Below are 23,613 nucleotides of genomic sequence, written 5' to 3'. Positions count from 1 at the left end.
AAAGTTCTTACCCAACCCAGGGTATACAGGAAGCTCCTAATCAATGAAGGGTGATAATGATATAGTGTATACTTTGGAATTTACCCACTTAGAGATTTATGGGCATCTGTAGAGCAGGACTAAATATTTATGTTAGAAGTAGCATTTCCTGATGCATCCTCAGTGGCACACTGGAAGGGACTAATTGGGAAGGGGAGGGGCCTCCCGGTGGCACAAGGGGTCAAGTCTCAGCATTCTGAAGCTATCCACAGCCACTGCAGCATGAGTTCAATCCCCACCCAGGGAGTTGACCCACATGGCACAGCAGACCTCTCCTGTCTCACCCGATGCTCCCCTCAGCAGTGTATTTCCATCGATCTGCCTGTTCTGCTCCCCACTCTTTCTCTGGTAGATCCTCTCCCCCCTCACATCTCTGTCCTGCACCCCAGGTCTTGTATGCATAAATAAATAAATCTTTAAAAAAATAATTGGGGAAGGGAAACTCAGGCCACCTATATATTTTCCTTTAGTTCTTTATCCCAAAGACACTTTGGCTGCTGATCTCTATATCAATGGAAGAAGAAAGCAAACATGCGAGATACTGCACTGCAAACAAAATATCTTTAATATTCACTCCAAGTAAAACATAATGTGCTTAATATGCAAGTGGAGTTTCAAGACAACTTCCTTGACTTACCACCTGCCACACCTCCCAGCAGCCACAGGTGAAGGGTGGACGCTGTGGAGCCAGCGTTAGCCCTCTTGGCTTCTCTTCTTCTGATTACAGGGCTCATGGGAATCTTTGAGGGAATGGCTGCTTTTGAGGTGGTACAAAAGCAGTGGTTTTCAAACCTTGGGTTCGTAAATGACAGCGGCAGAAGGGAGACGCTGCCACTCTTCCCTCTTTCACATCTTCTGGCTTAACGAGCCAATACTTAGCCTCTGTCAAGTGTTCCAAGTGATTAACCCATCATCATGCCTTTTAATTTGAAAGTGTGGACACTGTCATATTGTAAACACGGATCCTCGGTGAGGCTGACCAACCAGAGACCAACATCAGCAGCCAGACCTCGCAGGACACCACTGAATAGATCATGTCTGTGGGCACCTCCAGGAGATAAGGCCCCTGAACCTCCATCAGTCACTCACTCGAGTTTGCCACCACTGACCACAGTGCCCGGAAGGGAGGCATTTGGCTGACACATGTTCATGTTTTCGTTGACACACGGATTCACCGGAGTGGTTATGTCAACTTCACAAATCCTGGAGTAGCTCCATGTTTCATGAGCTCTGTGCATGTGGGCATCTTGCAGGGATAAAGGGGGGGAAGCGAAGTGGGAAAGGTAAGCAGTGATCAAGAGCAGGGCTCCCGGGGCTCAGCTGGGGCTTTCCTCAATCTCTGTGCTCCCCGGGCTGGGTGTTGACGCTCAAAGCGGAGGATTGGTGCGACTTTGCTCACCTCCACACCAGATGTGGTGGTAAGCCTGGCATAACAACTTCAGTTCGGTAATGTCGTCTTGTTTTCCGCTTTCTCGAGTCCTTAAGTTTGATTTCTGCAAGTCCTCAAATCTGGAGGCCATTTCCCGGTGGGATATATTTGCGTGTCCGTCCACGCTGTCAGGAATGTGGTCACATTCAGGACTGTTGTCCCAGTGCCTTTGTTTGGAGCTGCATTCCGTGCAGCCCAGTCTTTCAGCCCCATGTATTTACTAACTATTCAGATGCCTTGTGGCATTCACACACAGATTATGTAAAATAAAAAATACGTTATTAAGGCTGTGGATGCTGTGAATGGATTATTACAATTTGCCTATCATGGTAATGGCACCTGTTAGAGGTGTGACACAAAAGGCAGTGACAGGCAGTGTAATTTAGTAATTGTGGCCATTGTACTGTATGGCTGGTCAGTTCACCAGGCGAGTACAAAGGAAGCAGTGTTATAGCGGAGCAGGGGTGAGTATGCTTAATAGAGAGAGCTAGTTGTGTACTGAAAGAGACTTTTGGTAGAGGGCTAACTCCCAGGGGGCAACTTCGAATGAGTTGAAAAGAATGAACAAAAGTACAAAAATGGTGCAGGTTTTCCTATTTCGGCTCTTAAAGTGACAGACGAGTTATGTGGGTACTCATTGCCAGCACTTTCCCCTACTGCCAAAATAGCTTTTTTTCCCCCAAATCCCCAGTCAAAGTTGCTTTGTCATAGGGCAGTCACATATAATGTACTCTTTTCTTCTTCTATGTGTAAAACACGCCGTGTCAGAGTTCAGATCTAACCAGCATGCGAGCAAATGCCCAAAAGTCTGAGAAAACCTTTTCTTGACAGTCTACACTAGAACTGGAGAACTCAGAAGTAACAGATTCAGAAGGGATACAAACTTACATTCCTTTCCCCCTGTTAATTCCTTTGCTGTCCTCAGTAGAATTTTAATATCATGGGTGGTTTTGCTGCTTCCTTAGAACATCTAGATTCCCATTGACCATGACTTAGTTGTCAGAGGGTTGTGGAAACTAGCAGTCAGAACCTGGGAGACACCTTTTTTCCTTACCTTCTTAAGAACTCATGAAGTCAAGCCATTTCTCAGCACTACAGAGAAGTACTTGAGAAAAGGATGAGGGAAAGCCCAATGAAAAGGACACAATATGCCAAGTTGATTTTGTGTCCCAAAATAATCTGTCCCAGGTTCCTTCTGGAAGCTTACCAAATTGACCCGCATTGCAGCAATCCTCCGGGATGCCAGGTGCAGCATACCTGGGATGTCAGGCCCAGTGTCCCTAGGATGGCAGGCGCAGTGCTGGAAGCAGCAGCTTCAACCACCCAACTGTTGCTTGCTTTACTGTCCCAGTTTAAGCTATGACCAAGAAGCTGACCTTCTCAGGTTGAATATTGAATTCTGCTTATGGGGTGAAGACTATATTGAGTTCTTTGTAAGCATTTCCTCATTTAATCTTTTCAGCAACCTATGAAATAGAAGTAGAATCACTATCCCCATTTAACAGATAAGCAAATAGAGACTTGGGAAGTTTCCATAGCCTTCTTACATGCAGTGAGTTGAAATGACTTATTTGCATTCTCTGTGTGTGTGTATGTGTCTAACTGGAGAGATATGTGTGTTTCTACAAAGATAGTACATTCAATTCTAAAGTGTTTTGGAATAGAGTAACCACGATATATTTGTAATGGTAGACAGGGTTTTGAGAACAGAACTGTGAAAATTAGTCTTAAGATTCCAGGATCTTATCGTGGAAAAAGAATCAACATTTTGTCCCACAAATCATTTTAATAGCAGGGACTGCATGAACCATGTCTTTATAAGGGTGGATCAACGTATGTGGAATATATAATTCTACTGGGAGCCAGCCCAGTTTTAATAAAGGGCCACACAGAAGAAAATTTATGCTACAAAATGTCAATTCACATCTCTTAACTTGTGTAAATAGTGTTGCAGACAGTACTAGACATGTGTGAATGGGCGAGGTGTGCCACTGTTCTGAATCACTCCTGCAGGGCCTTGGCTATCAGCCCATGAAACAGGCGTGCCACGCAGGGCGAGTGCCAACTGAGTAGACGCAGTTGTATGATGTTTAAAACATGATTTTGTACTTTTGCTGTGCTGAACAGCTATGATAGCTTGTTACTTTTCTTTGTACTAGATTTGACATCTGAACATTCCTCGCTGAAAAAGAATGTCATTTCCATGAAAGAACTTTCTGTGTAATAAAGTTAGCTTTCATAGTCATCCTAACATATGCAATGATTTGATAAGCTTGAATATTCTCATAGGCAGAAATTTCCTAGAAATTACTCCAGTTTGCTGAGTAGCCATGGGGAAAGATTCAGGGGCTGATTTCTGCCATTAAGTTGCAGGAGAAACAAGAGATTATGGATGTTTTGTATGTGTTATGTCACACACCATCTTTCACCTCTTTGCATCAGAATGTCTGTAATGATGGGAAGAATTAGCATATTGACAAACTGAGTATGAACTGTATTCCCCCACTGCAATCTAGCATTCAAGCAGATAAAGTGTTGAGTGTTTTGGACAGATGGAGCAAGATCAGAGATCAATATTCCCCAGTATAAAGATTACACTTACGTCTGATAAAACCACCTCGGTTTCCTCGGAGGCTGAGGTCACGGATGTGGCCACAAACCCGTGTGCTCATCAGACTGTTGGAGTCAAGTCCTCTGTTTGTATACAGTGTATAAATGGTGATGTGGATAAACACTGCCCTCTCCAACCACATAATTACGTTGATCGCTGAAAAAAAACAAAACAAAACCAGAAATGTACCAAAATATCAAGGGAAGCTATTTCTAACATGACTTTGCTCTTTATGGCTAAGTGGCTGCCACTGTTTTTTTTTTCTCCTGCTTCTTCTTCTAAATTATGTGTTTTTGTTTCAAGCATCTAGCTGATGCAAAACAGATTTTTGTGGCAACATTCTTTTTCGCAGCCAAAAAAGCATTCAAGAAAATGCTATACTCCTCTTAAGTTGCCATTTATTCTGGACCTTTTGTGATTATCAACAGAAACTCATTTCATTTTTAAATGAGAAATAACCTACTTCAGATTTTTTTAGAACCATTAATAACACCAGTAAATGCCTAATTATGACAAGAAGTGGAAGTTTTTAAGATGAGTAATTAGAAATGAATAAGAATAAATGAACATAATAGATACGAAAAATTACCTTTTCCTTTATTGTTTTCCTGCAATGCTCTGAGCTAAGCAGATTTTTCCCAACAGAACAGGGTTGTACTAGTTCTTCCAGATCAAACAGAGGATAATGTTGTAACTGCATGTGACTTGTGATTTTCAGAAACAGGTAATGATTTTATTACCAATCTTTTCAGATCCACCACCTTATCTGTCTTTGTCCCCTTTTCATCTTTTCCTTTTCTCTGTCCCTGATGCCTCTCTCCTCCAGCCAATCTCCTTAGGAACAATTGCGGTTAGCAGAGTCGGAAGTCAAAACAGTTACTCTCATAGCCATGGTAAAAAAGACCAAAGTAAACAAATTCACAATTTCTCATTTCCAACATCTCCATTTTGCCCATCCTGTTATTAAGGCACTTAGTTTAGGGTAACCACTGGTGATTTAGTTGTCTAAAAATGGCCAGAGGTTTTTAGCAGCAAACATGTTTTATTCTCTCATGGACCTTGAAACTTTAACTCAGAAATTCCACATCCATAAACTTAGCTTTTCTTGCTCCATCCATTTATATATGTACATTCACATTTTTGTTTGTCTGATTTTCTCGGACAAACAAAATTAGGTTTAGGATCTGAGTAGGGTTTCCCGTGTTCCAACAGACCCTGATGGTATATGTGGAATACATATACATTTTAATAGCTATTAAACTCAATTGTTGCAAGAATACTTCAATTATATAAAATTAGTGGGAAATTGTTATTTTTCTGGGTCCAAAAGCATATTCAAAATTCCTTAGCTCTATTAAATGTTCGGAGTGAATGCTATTTTCCAAAGACTCATTTAACAAATTTAATACTTGGCATGTACATTCCATAGCAATAGTCACTGTGGAAACTTCTGAGAAAAATAATATATGTTGTCAAGAGCTTACAGCATAGGACGAGGAAAGTTAAACAATACTGAATTCAAGCTAGCATGGAGACCAACATAGAGACTAAAGAAGAGTGTGATTCTCCTAGGTATTTACCCAAAGGACACAGAAACATCAATTCCAAAGAACACCTGCACCCCTATGTTTATAGCAGCACTACTTACAATAGCTAAGCTTTGGAAACAGCCCAAATGCCCAAAAATAGATGACTGCATCAAGAAGATGTGGTACATATACACCATGGAATATTACTCAGCATTCAAAAAAGATAAATACATGCAATTTGCAGCAACATGGATGGCTCTGGAAGGGATCATGCTCAGCGAAATAAGCCAGAAAGAAAAAGAAAAATACCGGATGGTCTCACTCATAGCAGGAATCTAGAAAACTTAGCTAAGGGACCAGGAAAATGAATAACTATAAGAAAGTGAAAATCAAAATCAACAAAAAACTATGAACCAGAGACACTCTGTGGGGGGTGGGGGCGGGGAGGGGAGGGATTGGGGTCAAAATAAGGGGGTTGCAATTGCATGGGAAATATAAAAATAAAATTTATTTAAAAATAAAAAAAAAGAAGAGTGTGATTAAGGGAAGGGAGAAGGAATACAGAGGGGAAGGGGTCTAACCTTAATGAAGAGGTTGAAAGAGAAAGGTCATGAGCTTTGATGAAGGGGAAACTGTGCAATAGCTATGTTAAATAGAATTCCCTGAAATTTGATGTCAAAAGAGACCTTTGTAGAAAGTGTTGAAAATTTACTTACTACTCTTAAGTTACACTTCTTTTGAAACTAAATGTCCTAAGTACATTCTCTGGGCTATTCCCATAATTGAGTGGATTAATTAGTAAATGTATAATGCAGCTAATACTCAGGCTTAGATTCCAAGTGGTGTCACTGGCATTATAAAGATATATTGCAAAAATGCAGTAGGATTTTTTTAAAAAGTCATTTTTTCCCCCCACTGCTAAGGAACATGACTTTTAGCCTTCCCATCTTCTCCCCCTCCCTCGAAATTCCTGAACTGTTTTAAGTGCTTCTGATGCTTTCTTATATGTTCAATGCATTGTTTTAATCAGGAGAAGGGTTTTGGGGTTGTTGGTTTTTTTTTTTTAACCCTGAACTTGTGCTTTGTTGGTTTTAGTAAAATAGAGTTTAAAAGCCACGTCTTTCCCATTGAAATGAAATTAAAAACCACTGCTGCTCTGATGTCATGAAAGAAAAATGAGGTGGATTTAGACAGGAAAATTGTGTAAAGAAAACTTTATGGGTTTTTTTTTTTAAGGAGCTTGTGCAGTGTCTTCTAACTTGAACTAAGCTGTGATTGTGTTTTCAGCGTCTCTACGTTGAGCTTAGTTTTGTGAAAAGAAAAGGGTAGGCAAGCAACTGAAATATATATGGAAATATGAGTGGCCTGGAGCAAAAAGTAATAAACATCGTTGGTTTTTCCTACGCCTCTAAAATGGCAATTTAGGTCATCTCATTTTGAAGTGGGGTTTTTGTTTGTTTGTTTGCTTTTGGGGAAAAAATATGACTAATTTCTAAAGCAAAACAGTACTAAAAGTAGTAAGTATAATGAATTTCTGGATGTCACTTTTGGATTGTAGGCTCATAGGAAGTATTGTTGAAAGTTTGAAGTCATTCAGGAATGGATGGAGAATATTATGTTTTTACACCTTTGGAAATTAGGTTTCTCTATTCAGTTTGGAGCTGCTGTGCATTTTCTTTTGAAATGAATGATAATAACCTCTTCCAAATTGAGAGCATAAAGAAGGATAAGACTGTGTTTCATTGCAAATGGGTTAAAGGCAGTCTCTTTGCAGAGTCTTTCTTAGAACTGCTGGTAGAAAGTGGTGGGGAGTAGTAATGCATGAAAGGTAAGTTTTATTAGCTTTGCAAGTCTGTCTCCTGCACGTAGGCTCTAGGGCTTTCATGCTTTATAATATGTGTTCAACACTTTCTCTTAACGGGCAGCATTAACTCCCATGCACGTCATCACTGTGTCACGAGCTTGTTTAAGCACATTGCTCCTTTATTCCAGGCTTTGTCCAGCTTTCTTACCTCTCCTGACACCTTCACTCACTTGCCAAACACACTTCCTGGCAGGCATGGCGGTATTTGTTTCAGGCCAAAGTATCAGTGTCATTCCCTAGAACCCCTTCTCCTATGTATTTCATTCCAGTGCTGGAGGCAAAAGAGATTTAGCAGAAGGACCAATTGGAGCAATTTGACGTGTAGGAAGGACCCATCGTTTCTTTTTTTTTTTTTTTTTCAAAGTTTGATAAGAAAGGTGCAGATGTTGAAGGTTTTTGCTTGTAAGAGAATTGCTTTGTTTGCCTTATTGTGTTTGAGAACTGGATTGCCTCCGCAGAACCAAAACATCTTTTCTCAATAAATGAGGATGGGGAGCGAGAGAAAATGAATTGCAGAGAATAACATCTGACATATGTGAAAACAAAAGAATAGTAATAGGAATCTGGTCCTCACAGAATCTGCTAAGGAAATTCTACTATCACCCCATAGTAGGTGATCAGCCGAAGGGGAGCTTGGTGACTCACCAAAGTGCTGCTAGAAAACAGGAGAACAGGGATTTAAACCAACAGTCTGACACCAGAATCTGAATTCTTGACCAGGAAATTATTACTACACACGCAAGTATTAAGTCAGAAGGAGAAAATCTTATGTTATGAGAGCCTGAATTTATTTCATGAGAATTGCAATGTGTATTTCCTTTAAGATGATGATTTATAGTCTTCTTCCTTTTTATAGATTTAATGTGTATAGGGATTGAAGGGCCAGACCTTAATGTCAGGGTACTATTTAAGTGTAAATTTCTAGTTTTCATGACATAGTATTTTTATACTTAGAACACAAACTCAGTAACTGGACATGGCTTACTTTTCTACCTGGATGCTTTCACCTGAATCTCTATTAAGGATATTTGCAGTCAGAGCCATGTTTCCTGATATTTACCAATAGATGCAAGTTGTTAGTGACTGAATAGCTTATATATGGGTGATTTGATATTAAGCTTTTCTTTTATTAGAGATGATAATGGAAATATATATTTAATGACTCGGGAAAGTTATAAAGAGCAAAGTAGAGTGTTGATGTGTGTCTTTATGTATACATATACATACACACACACATACACAAAGAGGAAAAAGAGGGAAAGGAAAGTAGATCATTGGCTTTAATACATATGTTTCTTAGCATTTCTAAGTATTTGTGTTTCTTAGTATTTTATTTTGCTCCCTCTTGCTGGCAAGATAAAATACAGACATCTCTGGCTGGTGTTCAGGCTCCTTTTCTGTATCTCTCAACAGCTCTGCCCCAGCCATACTGACCGTCCTGTAGATTACTTGGCATGGTAGACAGACTGCCCCTCCCCAAAGATGTCATTGCCCTAATCTCTGGAACCTAAGAATAGTTTCTAATATATGACAAAAAGGACGTTGCAGTTGTAATTAAGATCAGAGACCTTAAGATAGAATGTCCTCAATTAATAAGATGAGCTCTATACAGAAAAGAACTTTCTCTGGCTGGAGGCAAAAGAGATTTAGCAGAAGGACCAATTGGAGCAATTTGACATGTAAGAAGGACCCAGTGTACTTTCTTGGTTTAAATGTGGGAGGGGCAATGTGACAAGGAATGTAACAATGTAAGGAACTGAGTGAGGTTTCTGACTGACAACAAACAGAGAAACTGGGACCTCAGTCCTAAAGCCACAACGAACTGAGTTTGATTAACAACCTGAATGAGATGTAAAGTGCATTCAGATCCATAACCTCCAGAAATAAGCACAGCCCAGATAATATATTGAGTTTGGCTCTATGAGACCAAGAGCAGAGGAAGCAGCCATACCCATTTGCATTTCTCATCTTTAGAACTGTGAGATTATAAAGTTGCATTGCTGCAAGCCAGTATATTTGAGATAATGTGTTAATAGCAGCAATAGGAAATCCATTGGCTTGAAATACCCTTTCTCTACCCTTTTTAAATATAAACATCTGTTTTTCCTCCAAAGCTTACCTTGAATGATATTTCCTCCTTATAGATTTCCTCAAAAGCCCAAGTCTAAAAACTAACTCCTCCATATTTGATGTCATTGGGTTTCCAATTCTGGGGTGGCGCTTTCTTGTTTGACTCCATGTTGCATTTAGCTGTTTGCGTTCCTCTCTCCCCAACTGAACCATAGTACTTGAAGTCTGTCTACGCTCTGGCTTATATGCACACATTATTTAACATAGTACTGTCTACACAGTAGTTGCCCTGTTCCAAAAATGTTCATTCTGAATGTCATCCTCAAAGAACTATAAATGATTAGACATGGTGCCCACATACATGTGTTCTATCTGTACATTATGGAAATATATGAAAGGTAAAAGCAAATGTCGTTCCTATCCTTATGGAGCTTACAGTTCAGTAGGAGAAAGGAAGGTATTAACCAAGTAATCTTGGAGACACACCTAAAATTAGATGTGCCATGAAGAAAAGGGGTACAGTGCTGACATTGTGCTTTGTGGTCAAGTGTTAATCAAATGAAGAACTATGTGGTATCTAGAGAAACAAAATAACAGATTATTCAGTTGAAAGGAGGGAATGCAGAGTAGTATTTTAAGTAGATTAAAAGTAAAGATCTGCATCTTTCAAAGAATGAGGGTGATCTTTCCCATCTACTTAAAGGATGCAACGAGAAGTAAGACTACGCTGCCATCTGAAGAGTTTAGGTTAGACCTGGAGATTTCAACCCTGGCTCAACAATAGAATCAGCCTGAGTGCTTTTCAAACTTACTGGGTCCCATCCCAGACAATTGGAGTCAGAATCTCCAGGCTGAGGCATAAGCCACAGTATATTTAAAAGCTGCCCAGCTATTCTAGTGTCAGGGAAGATTAAAAACCACTGCATTAGCATTTTTGGTGCCATTTCAGATGTGGTGGTCAAAGCATAGAAAGGGTTGAAGTGGAGGCCGTGAAATCCCCTTCCTCAGAAGAGCTGTACAGAGAGGAAAGAAAAGGGCTTCTTGGAGTGGGTTGGTGTCAGAGGTTCAGCTAAAAACAGACCAGAGGTGATTGTCTTTTATTTCTATTCCATAACACTTATTAGAATTTTTCTGATTATGAAAGTAAGGGTGGTTGTTGCTGTTGTTGTTAATATAGAAAACTTAGGAAAAATAGAAAAGTAACACACAGTAGAAAATTTAAATTACTTATAATTACATACAACATATTTTGGCAAATACAGAAAATGTCCCAGGCTAGGGAACGTGTGGATGTGTGAACACATTTATTCAGGACATGTGGTCACCAGTTGTAAAGTATAGTCACATCACTCCACACATTTGTTGCCATTTTCTGTAAACTTTTAAGTTTGTAGCCTCTGAAAAATACATCATTTTTTTATATGCCTGCTTTTAAAAAATTAATACAATATGAAGACTTTTCCGTATCATCAAAGATTCTGCTAGAAAAAAATTAATCACTAATCCTACTCCATCCTATAAATTTACCATCAATTTATCCAAGCCCCTATTATTGGGTATTCTGTCTAGATTTTTTATTTTGTTTTTTGCATTCTAATGTTGTCATAGGGTTATTTTTTAAAAACTTACTATATGAATTTCTGGTTATTACTTCACAACGAATTCCTAAGAATGGAATTGCCAAAAGAACATGAGCCAAAGAGCATGAATATTCTCTAACTGTTTTTAGATATGATACCAAATTGTCCTCCAAAGGGCTATAATAGTAAAATTCTCTTTCCCGAAACCCTCACTCACTCTGAGCAAAAAACGTACTTGAGTTTTTATTACATTTGTTTATCACAAGTAAGGGTGTATTTTCTCTCATGTTTATTAATCATTGTAATCTTTTGTTCATTTTTTTTCTTTGAAAGTTAGTGGTTTTCTGTTGGTGTGTTTGTGTCTTTCTCCTGGATTTACATACAAGCTCTTTTAGTAATCATTTAGTAATCATTTTGTCATGTTGATGGCCCACTTTTTTCAAACTTGTCAGTAGGCCTTTTCTTCTGTTCTTGAAGTATTGAAATTTTAAATTTGACATGGTAAAAAATTTTCTTTTTTTATTACTTTCCCCTATGAATTTGTGCTCAGAGAAGCCTTCTCTGCCATCAGAAAGATCAAAAACAAACTTCTATTTTCCTCCATTATGGTTCTGTATTTTACTGATTAGGTTGTTGCCAGGTTCTCAGCCTTTGAAGCTAACTTGACTTGGAAGTTTGAGAATCAGACAGATCTGGAAGAATCTTGACTCTCTACTGCCACTTCTCCCTTTGAGAATTTATTGAACCTCTGTGGATTTGTTTCTTTGTTTCTTTGTAAATGTTAAAACTAAAACCCAGCCTGGGAGGGCTAAGTTAGGTGACATATGAAATGCTGAGCAGAGAGAGAGTCTGGCACATAGTAGGTGCTCAAAAAAAAGTGAGAGGGAGACTTCTGGTTGATTCCTCAGAGTAAGGTATCAGGCTAGTCTTCAAAGATGCACTGTCATATTGCAGTCGATTTTCCTCCAGTAAATCCCAACACCTTGATTTTGAACTACATCTAGTTTAACCCCTTTCTCTCTTAGGTTTCTGATTACCTAAAACATATGGTCATGCTTTCACTTGTGCAACTAGTTTGTGTACCATTTCTCAAAGGCCTCATCCCTCTCTGTTGAATTACTGTATTCCTTCTGTTCTGTCTTCAAATATACTTTTCTATTCGCTTTAGCCTTTGACTGACATTTCTGTGAAGTGTTTTGTGTTGTGCATTTAGAACTCTATGTAAAAATAAACTGCATTGTGTTATTTAAATACTTAGAGAACTTTGTAGCCTTGCAAGCTATTTTTAAAATGACCTTTAAAACCATTTGCAAAGACACAAGTAATGGGAAAAAAAGCATAACCTTTTAATGTTTCCTTCATTAGTGGTGTTGCCTCCCTTGGATGTATTGCCTTGCTTTGATAGCTCATAATGTAGGATACATCAAAGACCCAAATAATGGCAAACAATGGGGAACAATTTTTAAAAGCTTATTTTGTATTATTGCTGCCACCATTAGGTGTCAGATGGAAAAGATTCCTTTTTTAGAAATAGCTGGACTTCTGATTGATTTTCTATATGCTGTGGGCCTTCTCGATCAGGCTAGTGTGTTAATTAAGTCCCACTATATATTCATGCATGAGCTGGGCTTATTCAACTTTCTGAGGCTTTGCTATTATGAAATGATTTTTATTTTTGAGAGGAGAGTTTCATTCTACATTATATGATTTAGTTGTGACAAAAAGCTGGATTGCAGGAAGTCTGTTGTCTTCCTTCCTTCATTCAATCCTCCATTCACCATTTCTTCTGTATTCACCAGAATACAGTCTTTGACTGTATTCTGAGGATCTGGACCCAGATCAAGAGACCACCTTCCAGAAATTTCCCTGAGAAACAAGGGTGAAGAGATAGAAGGCCAAGCTCACTATAGAAAGTAAACATTTGAATCTTCAGAAAAGCCTGAAACAAAAGCAGCCTGCAGACTAGGGATTAGTGAGACCAAATGAGGGAAGAAATAGACAACAAGAAGAGATCTGATTGGCTATAGAGCATATTAGACTAGGAAAAGCAGGCAGCCAAATTGTGGCTCTTGGAGGTGTTGGATGGATAAACTGACTTGCTTTATTTATTTGAAAATGGAGTCAGAGCTTAGGGACACATTGCATTCATTACCTTTAAGGTAGATCCTATTGTTTTACTCATTTTACTAGTCAGAAACTAAGGGTTAGAAAATTAAGAATCCTGTGTCAGGTCAGCCAGGTAGTATGAGATAAAGTAGGTTTTAAATCCAGGCCTGTCTGACTCCTGAGACCTAAGTTATTGACCACCACAATCACAAAACATTTCAAAGAAGTGAAATGTTTGCAAATAACATGTGGTGGAAAGACTAGTGACCCTCTCCTCCAAAGATGCCCTGTGAATACATCATTTTAATGGCAAAAAGGACTTTGCAGACTGACAATAATCTTGAGATGGAAAACTTATCCTGTATGACTTAAGTGTCCCCAATGGCATGACAAGGGCCTTATAAGAGGGAGGCAATAGTGTTAGAGTCATTGCAGTTGTGAGGGTGGAAGCTGGGTCCAACAAAAAGAGATTTGAAGATACTATGGAGGAAGGGGCTACAAGCCAGGGAATGTGGGCAGCCTTTGAAAGTAGAAGAAGGTAAGGAAACAGATTCTTCCCAAGTGACTTCAGAGAGAACACAGCCCTGTCAACATCCTGATTTTAGTTATTTAAGATCTATTTCAGACATTTGACTTACAAAACTATGAGAATAACTTTGTATCCCTTTAAACCATTAAAACTGTGGTTATTTGTTACAGCAGCAATTGGCTGCTAATATATAATGCTTCAAAAAGATTTTCCAGCAATGAAATGTGAAATGAATCAACACAGAGACTGAAGGGAAGAACAGTTAGGAAGGTGTTTCTTCCATCCATTCACTGGGTAATCTGCAACTGTATCATTTCTTCACCTTTTATTTCCTTCCTGATGCAAATTGCACTTCTTGAGCTGGCCACTTATAGTTGAGACAGGTGAATTTTTCGTTCATTTTTTACTTCCTATTGCATTAACAGCATCCTTGAAAATAAGTGAGGGTAATTGTTCCTTAGAGCATTGTAGATTCAGGTTAGAAATATAGTTAATTTTATTACTGAGGGGGAAAATGATGATTTCCCATATCTCACAAATCTTCCTTTTATCACATGTGTGTATGACATAGTTTAAAGAGGTCCTATCTGGGACTGGCTTTTTACATTGAGTCTGTGGAACAGTATAAAATAATTTTTTATTCTTTTAAGAATTCTGTGTGGTACAGCTTAGGAGTGGGGATAAGAAGTAAAGAAAAAATGATGACATCATGGGAATGGATCACTTTCAGTTACACATGGAAAAACTTTGCTGCGTTTTGAAATTTCCAGAAGAAATCACAGTCATGCTGTCTAACATACAGTGACAGAGGTGATGTCTAAATTAAACATCCATGTTCCTTCACATGACTATTTGCTGAAATATTCATGGTAGAATATACTTTATTTTTTATGATTAAAATTTGTCCAAATATGCATCCTTATTTGTACCCCTGGAATTGGGGTCACTGCTGATGTGATTGGCCACAGATGAAAGTTACTTTATTTCTAAATTCAGTACACTCTAAAGGTTGTAAGTAGGCTCAAAGCATACCAGTTAATCTCAACCTTATTGCCTCAAAAGCTTGTACATGTATTGATGGCAGCTATAAATCTCACATTTATATCTCAGCTTTAGACTTACAGCTAGCTACCTAGTCAACATGTCCACTTGAAAGCAATCTGTCAGCTCAAGCTTCCTATTTCCAAAACAGAACACCTGCTTTCTCCATCATTCTGCTCTTCCTCAGTGTCTTCTGTCTCAGTGGATGGTAACGCATTTCATTTAGTTGTTCAAGCCAAAATTTGGCGCCAACTTAGAGTTCTCCCTCAATCTCCTGCCTTGCATCCAGTCTATCAGCAGATCTGAGCCTCCATCTTAAAGGATATTTCAAACCTGATCACTTCTCTCCACCACCATTGTAAGCACTCTGATCCAAGCCACCACCACCTCTACCCTGGCCTGTCAAAGTAACATCCTAATTTCTCTTCCTTCTATGAGTGTCCCAGTAATCTTTATTATTTTTATTAGCAGCCAGACTGATACTTTGGAAAGGTACATCAAGTGACCATCCCATCCACTAACTTTATGTCAATCTTGGTGTAAAACCCAGTCATTACCATATGTAGTCCACAAGACCTCCCATTAACTGGCTCTTTATCCCTCCAACCATAATTCCTACTTCTCTTTGCCCGTTCCTCTTAAATGCTGCAAGGTCTCTGTTCTTGCTGTCTTTTCTGTCAGAATTTCACATGGTTCCCATTTGCATCATTCCTGTGTGGTCTCCCTGGAAAGCTCTTTCCTGGCCACTCAGTCTAAAATACTATCTCTTGTATTCTCTCCTTACTATTCTCTTATCACTGCTTGATCATACAGTCCATGTTTCTTTGTTGATTGTCCTTCTTACCATGAGAATGTGGCATCCACAAGACCAGTTCATTTTGTTCTCTGTTGTGTCTCTAGTTCCTCAACAATGCCTTGCAAAAGGTGAATGTTCAATAAATCATGAATGAATGTATTTTTACAAATGTTTAAAATTCATGCATTATGACTTATCTGTAGTCTTTTATTTAGTGTGTGGATATGTGTGTTTTCACCTACTCCGTCAGCTGTGTGTAATTCTTCATGCAAAATCTCCTGAAAAAGCAAACATGAATAATGTGCAATCTCTTGCTGGCCCTCAAGGTATTTACAGACTCATAAAGGAGATGGATTTCGATCCGTGTTGGACTGACACGTAAAACTTGTGATAGACGTGGAGCACAGTAATGGTGTTGCAAGGACAGGCAATGCAGTGGGCACTTGTACCCGGTCATTAGGAAGAGGAAAACCTTCATGGGGGCAGGGAGAAATTTGGCCTGGTATTTGACAGTCAGTAGTATTTAGATATGTGGAACTAAAGAAAAAGGCATTCCGGGTGAAGGAAACTGCTTAAACAAAGATACAGCAGCAGGAAAGAAGTCCACGGTGCTTTTCTAGAGGAAAATATTGACCAACAAGAAACCAGAGTCAATAATACCCCAATGACAGTAAATATTGATGTCCAATAAAAACCGGTTGGCATGTCTACTATGAATAAACAACTTTGCCAATATTCAGAACATTCTGGATTAAAATTCTGACTCAAAAATTATTGACCATAGTTTTTTTATTTAAACATCTAATTTTATTTCTATAAGGAAACTTTTTCTTCCTTTTTTTTTTTTTTTTTTTTAAGATTTATTTATTTATTTATACAAGCACTGGGTATAGTCAGAAGTGCGGGAGGGTGAGAGAATTCACCAGAGCCAGAGTGGGAACAGAACAGGCAGAGTGACAAAATACACTGCTGAGGGGAGCAGCAGGCGTGGCCAGGCTCCTCAAGGTCCATCTATGTTGTCACAACTAGTGAGATTTCTTCCTTTTTAAAATAGCTGAGTAGTATTCCATTGTGTGTATACGCCACATCTTCTTTATCCACTCAGCTGTCTCCTGGCATTGGAATGTTTTATAGGAAACTTACAACTGTGCCTGGTCTAATTTATTTGCTGACAACAGGTACCTTATGCTTTTAGACACTCTTTTTTTACTTAGTGTTTCTCTGGTATTTGGTCATTTTTAATAGTTCTTCCATGCCTCATCCTGGAAGTTACATGTATCCTGTTTGTATTCATAAGCACAACTGACCAGAATAACCCTTGACCTTCAAGCTGATGAGCACTAGGAATTCACCAAATTTTCCATCATGAAACAAGGACTCTCTGTATCAAGTATTGTCAGTCAGGCAAGAAAAGAGAAATGGCACCTGCTGTAAAATGGCACCTGCTCTCATCCATTATCAGTGAATGAGAGTCGTCCACATTTTTGCTTTTTTAGGAATAATTTTTCTCCAGGGTTTTGGGAAATTGAATAAATAAACACATCTGAAGTTAGATTTAGCTTTGCTAGAGCATGAATGATCACAATTAAAGTCACAATTGGTAACCTGGAACTATTCAAAGATAGCTAAAGACAATACGTTTCCATATATTCTTTTTTTTTTTACGATTTATTTATTTTTATACAAGAGCTGGGGTACAGGCCAGAGGCACAGGATGGTGAGAGGATTCACCAGAGACAGAGCAGGGAACAGAACAGGCAGACAACAGAAATACACTGCTGAGGGGAGCAGCGGGAGTGACAGGAGAGGTCTGCCGCGCCATGTGGGACCCTCGCCGGCTGGTGGGGATTAAACCCACACTGCAGAGGCTGCAGACAGCTTCACAGCGTGGCGCTCAACCTGCTGCACTACCGGGGAGGCCCTGTTTCCGTATATATATATATATTTTTTCACCCCTTCCTCATATATAATGCCATTCTTTATCCCTGAAAATTTTACTTGTTTTGGTGCCTGCTTTGTCTGTATTAATCATGCTTTTTTTTTTTTTATGTTAACTTGCTATACCTTTCTCCCATTAATTTTAACCTATTTGAGTCTTTATATTTATTTATTTTTTTTAAATAATAAATTTTATTTTTATATTCCCCATACAATTGCAACCCCCCCATTCTGACCCCAATCCCTCCCCTCCCGCCCCCACCCCCAAAAAGTGTCTCTGGTTCATAGTTTTTTGTTGATTTTGATTTTCACTTTCTTATAGTTATTCATTTTCCTGGTCCCTTATTTAAGTTTTCTAGATTCCTGCTATGAGTGAGACCATCCGGTATTTTTCTGAGTCTTTATATTTAAAGCAAGTTTTTTGTACATAAGATATGTTTGGATCTTGTTTTTTTTTTTTGTTTGTTTGTTTTGTTTTTTGTAAACACTCTGGCATTCCCTCTCTTCTAATTGAGGTATTTAGAGCATCCACATTTAAAGTAATTAGTGATATGGCTTGATAAAATTTGAATTTGAAACTTTTCTATTTATCTTTTTTCATTTATTATTCTCTCTTTTTATGAACTCTCTGAGCATTTTGTATTATTCCATTTTATCTCTTTTTTTATTTTTTATTTATTTAAGAAAATATGAGGAAGGAGCTTGCAGTGCATTCTTCTAATTGCTGATTTTAAAAGGCCTTGATGAATAGGAAGAGCTGAAAATGCAGACTGTGTTCTTTACATGACAGTTATGCTAAATAAAACACCATTTCACAGACTGCATATTTTTAAATGTAAGCATTTGTAAAGTTAACATGAGCAATAGAATGTCAAAAGTGAAAATTAAATCATTAATTCTAACATATTCCTTTCCTAATTAAGAGTAATTATAATAGGGACTAGGTGTTAGTCACCCTTTGACCTCAACCTTGCCCAGTGCCTGGGACTTACTGTTCATTGAGTGAATGAAAATTTTCTATTCTCAACTCTTTTGCTAAGGCAGGTCTACAAATGGCAAGGGGCATACCCTGAATATTGCTGAAAATGAGCAATGACTATGCAAAAGTTTGGCAAAATTCAGCTGAAGCATTGCAGGACTTAAAGAATAATAGCTCAATAAATTAAGGAAGGTAGCTATTGATCAAAACTTTCTCCCAGATTTATCCTTAATCTAGAAATGTTTCCTTTTGAAATCATAAAATAGTTTTAATGCCTTTGATAACAAATTTTGAAATGGCTTCAATAAATGTGAGGCTAGTTGGTTAGGTTTTTAAATGTAGAGATATTAGGACTAGTAGATTTGTAAGACATTTTGGTAGACTCGCAGTTAGGAGTCTTTACCATCAAGCCATCTTTAGGAAGCAGCTACTCATATAACATAAGGGATGCATCTGCTGTGAAATTGTGGTCAAAATGTCAAACAGTAAAACAGCAGAGTTCAAGCAAGTTCACATCAATGTTTATGTTAATTTTGTAAACATTTATTTGGGCAATTTTTCCTGATTGACTAAGCTTCAGAGAACTACCTTCATAGAAACATATCAAGGATCAAGTTTTTAAAAAATCATTTGGTCACATACAACTGCTTGATAATATTTTCCTTATAGCTGGCTAAGCAAATATGCAGCTTAATTTTTTAAAAGCCTATTACCTAATTGAAGCATTCTTTGTGTCAACTAAGTAGGAATTTAGGGTCAGGGTATTGATTGTTAATAGAATTTTAGTTTTAATCCATTAAATGAGCTGTGAAGATTCAGGGAATGGATTCTCCTCAGGCTTTTGGTAATTAATTATAATGTATTTTGCCTGAGTTGTATTATACACTGCCTGTGTAACTCAGTCATGGCACCAAGGGGTGTGCAAAAGGGGAGATGATCTATTTAAAATGATTTGGACCTCACAGGCCATTTAAATGCAAGAATGAGTATAACAAGCTAAACCCCAATGTATGTGGTTATCTGACAATGTAGTGAGATTAAGAACCCATTTCTTAATAGCACAAATGCTTTGAGGATCGTTTTTCCCATGAAGTCTTTTGATCCTAAAGAGTGGGCTATTCTTGGCCATTAATATAGCAGAGATTGGGTGGGGTTTCTTAAATTTTTCAATTAAGAAGACAATTTTTCATCGTCTTTTTTTCCCGAGTATAAAAAGGTGTTATTTTGCTTTATTTTGTTTTGAGTTTGGTTTAGTTTGCTCTTTAATCATTTCAGTAGTGTTAGTACTTTCCTTCGTTATCAGAACTTTTCATTCAGATTTTTTCCCCTATAGGAGCTAGATACTGTTTTACTTCAAACTGACTGCTTCACCCTTTGGGTCTCAAAATATGTCCTGTTCCTTCCCCTTATATGAGATGCTCACAGTGTTTACAGAGTCAAAGGAACATTACATCTTCAGGCCAGCTCAGGAGGTGGTAAAAAAAGAATGGCTACCACCTTCATACATCCCACTTCAGCCTCCGCCCCCCTCCCACCCAGACATACAAGGCCAAGCTCTGTATCTGGTTACCTGTAAAGGAGAAAAATGGTACTGTTGGAATTTGACAATACCCAGTAACAATAATAAATTCATGAGCTCATCCCCCTTAAAAAACAACATAGCTAAGTCCTGGCTCACAATTTCCTTGTCTATTTCCCATTGCCTGTTGTCCTGTCATTTAGGATTTGATGCTGTCAATGCCAGATCAATATGCTTAAGAAATAAACTCTTTTGGGGGAGCTATGAGTTAATGAAGGGTTCAAGGATAAGAGTAAACCAGTACAGAACACACCTTGTTAATCTATTTATTAATTTTGCATAGTGGGTACTGTGGAGCTAGACTACCTGGCTTTGAATCTCTGCTTTGCCTTTGCCAACTAACTGTGTTCAAACAGATTATCCAATGTCTTCATGCCTCATTTTCCTCACCTATGAAATGAAGCTGTTAACAACTTCATAGGTTGATAAAAAAGAGACATGTAAAGACTTATATGTGAAAAGGATTAAAACTCATACATGTAGGTCAGAAGCAGGACAAAACGGCATGGTGGAGACTAGCATATTTCCGGTCCCTAGAAGGACAGCATAGTGGACAGTGACTCTAAAGTTATCAGCTGGTCACATTTTTCAGATACAGCTAGAAATTCAAAATTCTCATGGAAGGTCCCAATTTTTAAGCCTGATGTGGGGCCAACAACACTCATCTGTGGACCACACACAATCTTTGGGCCATTGTCTGCTACTCCGATCTGTTTTACCTACCAGCTTGCGTCTCTCCTCCTTCACCTCATCTTCCTGCCTGCACCAGCCCAGAATGTTCTGTTCCTCCCCTGAATTTCATAACCCACGTCCTTTACTGCTCATTTGTCACCTGGATGAGAGCAGGAGCTAATTCCTTCTTTTCTCCATCACAGCTTTTGTGTTGCCCTGTGCACAGTCAGGCCTCAGCAAACACTTGTTGATTTGTTGTTCTTTATTCACTGACTCCTAATACCTTATATTACATTTCTGGGCCCGTAGCCCAGCTGCCAATTAGTTCATAACACTTGAACAAATATTTAAGCTTGTTTTATTAGTGACTGATGCCTAAGATGAGAAAGGGAAAAGAGCTAGAGGGGAAACCAACTGTTCTGGATCCCTGTTGGATTTAGTCCTGCCTGCTATTACTATTAAAAAATAATAATTGCTAACATAAAGTTTAGCTTTCTGTTTTTAAGGAATCCACTAGACACCAATTTTATGTCAAGTGCTTTACATGTGTTATTTCTAATCCTCACAGCAACTCAAGAAGTAGATGTTATTAGTTTGAATGTAAAGATCAGAAAATGAAATGCAGAAAGGTTAAATAAGCTAGAACATGTAAACAGCCTAAATCTCCTTCCATGGATGAAACGATCAAAAAGATGTGGTATATACAGACCGTGGAATATTAAATAGCCACAAGAAAGGATGAAATGCAGCCACTGTCAACAAAGTAGAGGGAATTTGAATAATATATATATATATATATATATGCGCAAAAGAAACCAGAATGATAAAAACAAATACTGGGCATTTGAATAACAGACAATTGAAGAACGTAAAACCCTCAGAAACTACTGGACATCAACAAACATCCTGAGGACTCTGAGGTTAAGGCAGGGGAGGGGCAAAAAATGCAAGGAATGGTAGTGAGGAAAAAATAATTTAAAAAATACAAAATAGGGGAAAAACCCACATTCTAGATAAATGTGTAAAATAAAAATAAAACTATACGATTAAATTTTTTTAAAAAGTTTAAGAAGCCTGGCCAAATCATATAGGCAGCAGGTGATCCAAGACTGGAGACCAAGCATGGAGCTAACCAACCCCTGTCAGAAATTCTATTGTGATTGTTTGCTGTACTATACACCCCTAGACACTAAGCTACAGGAGCAGAGACTAACTCTGTCTTACTCGTCTCTGTAATCCCAGTGCCTAGCACAGTGCCTGGCTTGTTATGGGACTTAGTGAAATGTGTTCCCATTGTATCACTTACATTGACTATCTATTGCTGTTTAATTACCCCAAAATTGAAATAATAAACAGGGCTGGGCTAGAAAGTCTGCTTCTGAACTCATTCAAAAGGCTGCTATCTAGAGACCTCAGGATTTTTTTATTCCACAACGTGTGACTCTCGATAGGTCATGTCCTCACAACATGGCAGATGGCTTCTTCCAGAGCAAGAGATGGAAGCCAAGACAAAAGCCTTAATGTCTTTTATAACCTAATCTTGGTATTGCCATACCAGTACTTTCACGCATTCTATTGAGGCATAGACCCGCATTGCTACCATGTGGAAGGGGACTAGCTAAGAGTGTGTGTACCACACAGTGGGAGGCAGGAGCCATTGGGGACCATCGTGGAGGCTGGCTCTTACAGCACTTTGTTGTTAACCCTCTCCGTAACATAGATACCCCATAGCTTTGTCCTTGACAGTTTTCTTCTTACCCCATTCAGAATTCCTTAAAGAAGTCATCTTTCCAGTAGAATTGAAGATTTCCACATCATCACTTATAATACATATACACATATATATGACCAACTGTTTAATTTTTAGAACAAAGTATACCCGATCCTCTGGATGTGGTCAGTACATCACCATGCATATAAATAGAACACTTCTGGGAGTTCATGAGGAAGCACTGTAAATAATTTGCCAAGGAAAAATGATACGTAGGGGCTATGGGCCACAGATTGAAAGGTTGTAGGTAATAGTTCTTTTCTATATTTAGGTCATCGAAATAACCACTTAAACCACATGGAGACGTGCTGGCAAATATATTGAATCAGTGGTATAATTATTTATTTCATGAAGGGGAAGTAGGCCTTTTATATAACGACCTTACAATAAGTGTCATTTTTATATGTGGAAAAATAAGTGCCTGTCATTTTCTTGTTATTCTGAGGTCAGAGCCTACCACAGAGATTTTAATATTTGAAAACTATTCTATTCACAGGAATCCCAGCATTTAAAATAATGATTTTCTTAAGATGCAGCATTCTGATGCACTATATCTGACCTTTCTTGGTTAGGAAAATAAAATCTTCAACACCTCTTGTTTCTTATTCTACTCTGTCCATGTTGTTGGAACTGATGTTAAATGATAAGGATGTATTTTCACTCTCTTAGCATTTTAATTAGCATTCATCTGTTGGTGTAGCTATCTGGAGATCCAGCAGCTTTTGCAGTTACTATACCTTCAGCCAAATATTTGTACTTTAGAAATCATTTAAATAGGTTAACTAGTAAAAGCAGGGTTGGGATTCTCATCAGAAAAAAAAATAGTGGGATATATGTAGTTATGATAGATTTATTGACTCTTATTTTATTAATATACCAGTAAATTTTTAGAAGTTCCTCTTATACTGTTACTTAATGCTGCTGAAAAACTGAGTGTATGCTTTGGGGAGGAATTAAGTGACGAGGTATAGTAAAGTAATAATGTATTCTAGATGGGAAGCAAGTAATATGGAACAAGCATTTTTAGTGGTTACATTAATTAAAGTTGTCCCAGCTTTGGGAAAAGATCATTAGAAATGT

At 38.2% G+C, this 23,613-nt stretch overlaps 1 protein-coding gene across 4 annotated transcripts in view; it reads left to right on the top strand.

Moving 5' to 3' along the window:
• VTI1A (vesicle transport through interaction with t-SNAREs 1A) overlaps positions 1-23,613 on the top strand; it is a 322,364-nt gene that overhangs the window by 114,825 nt on the left and 183,926 nt on the right. The gene's annotated exons all lie outside the window — the stretch shown is intronic.

The sequence above is a fragment of the Talpa occidentalis genome, unplaced genomic scaffold (genome assembly GCF_014898055.3).
Source record: "Talpa occidentalis isolate TD23 unplaced genomic scaffold, MPIMG_talOcc4v2.1 talOcc4.8, whole genome shotgun sequence".
Classification (NCBI taxonomy): Eukaryota; Metazoa; Chordata; class Mammalia; order Eulipotyphla; family Talpidae; genus Talpa; species Talpa occidentalis.
The sequence above is the reverse complement of the archived record's forward strand: the minus strand, read 5'-3'. Positions and strand labels throughout refer to the sequence as shown.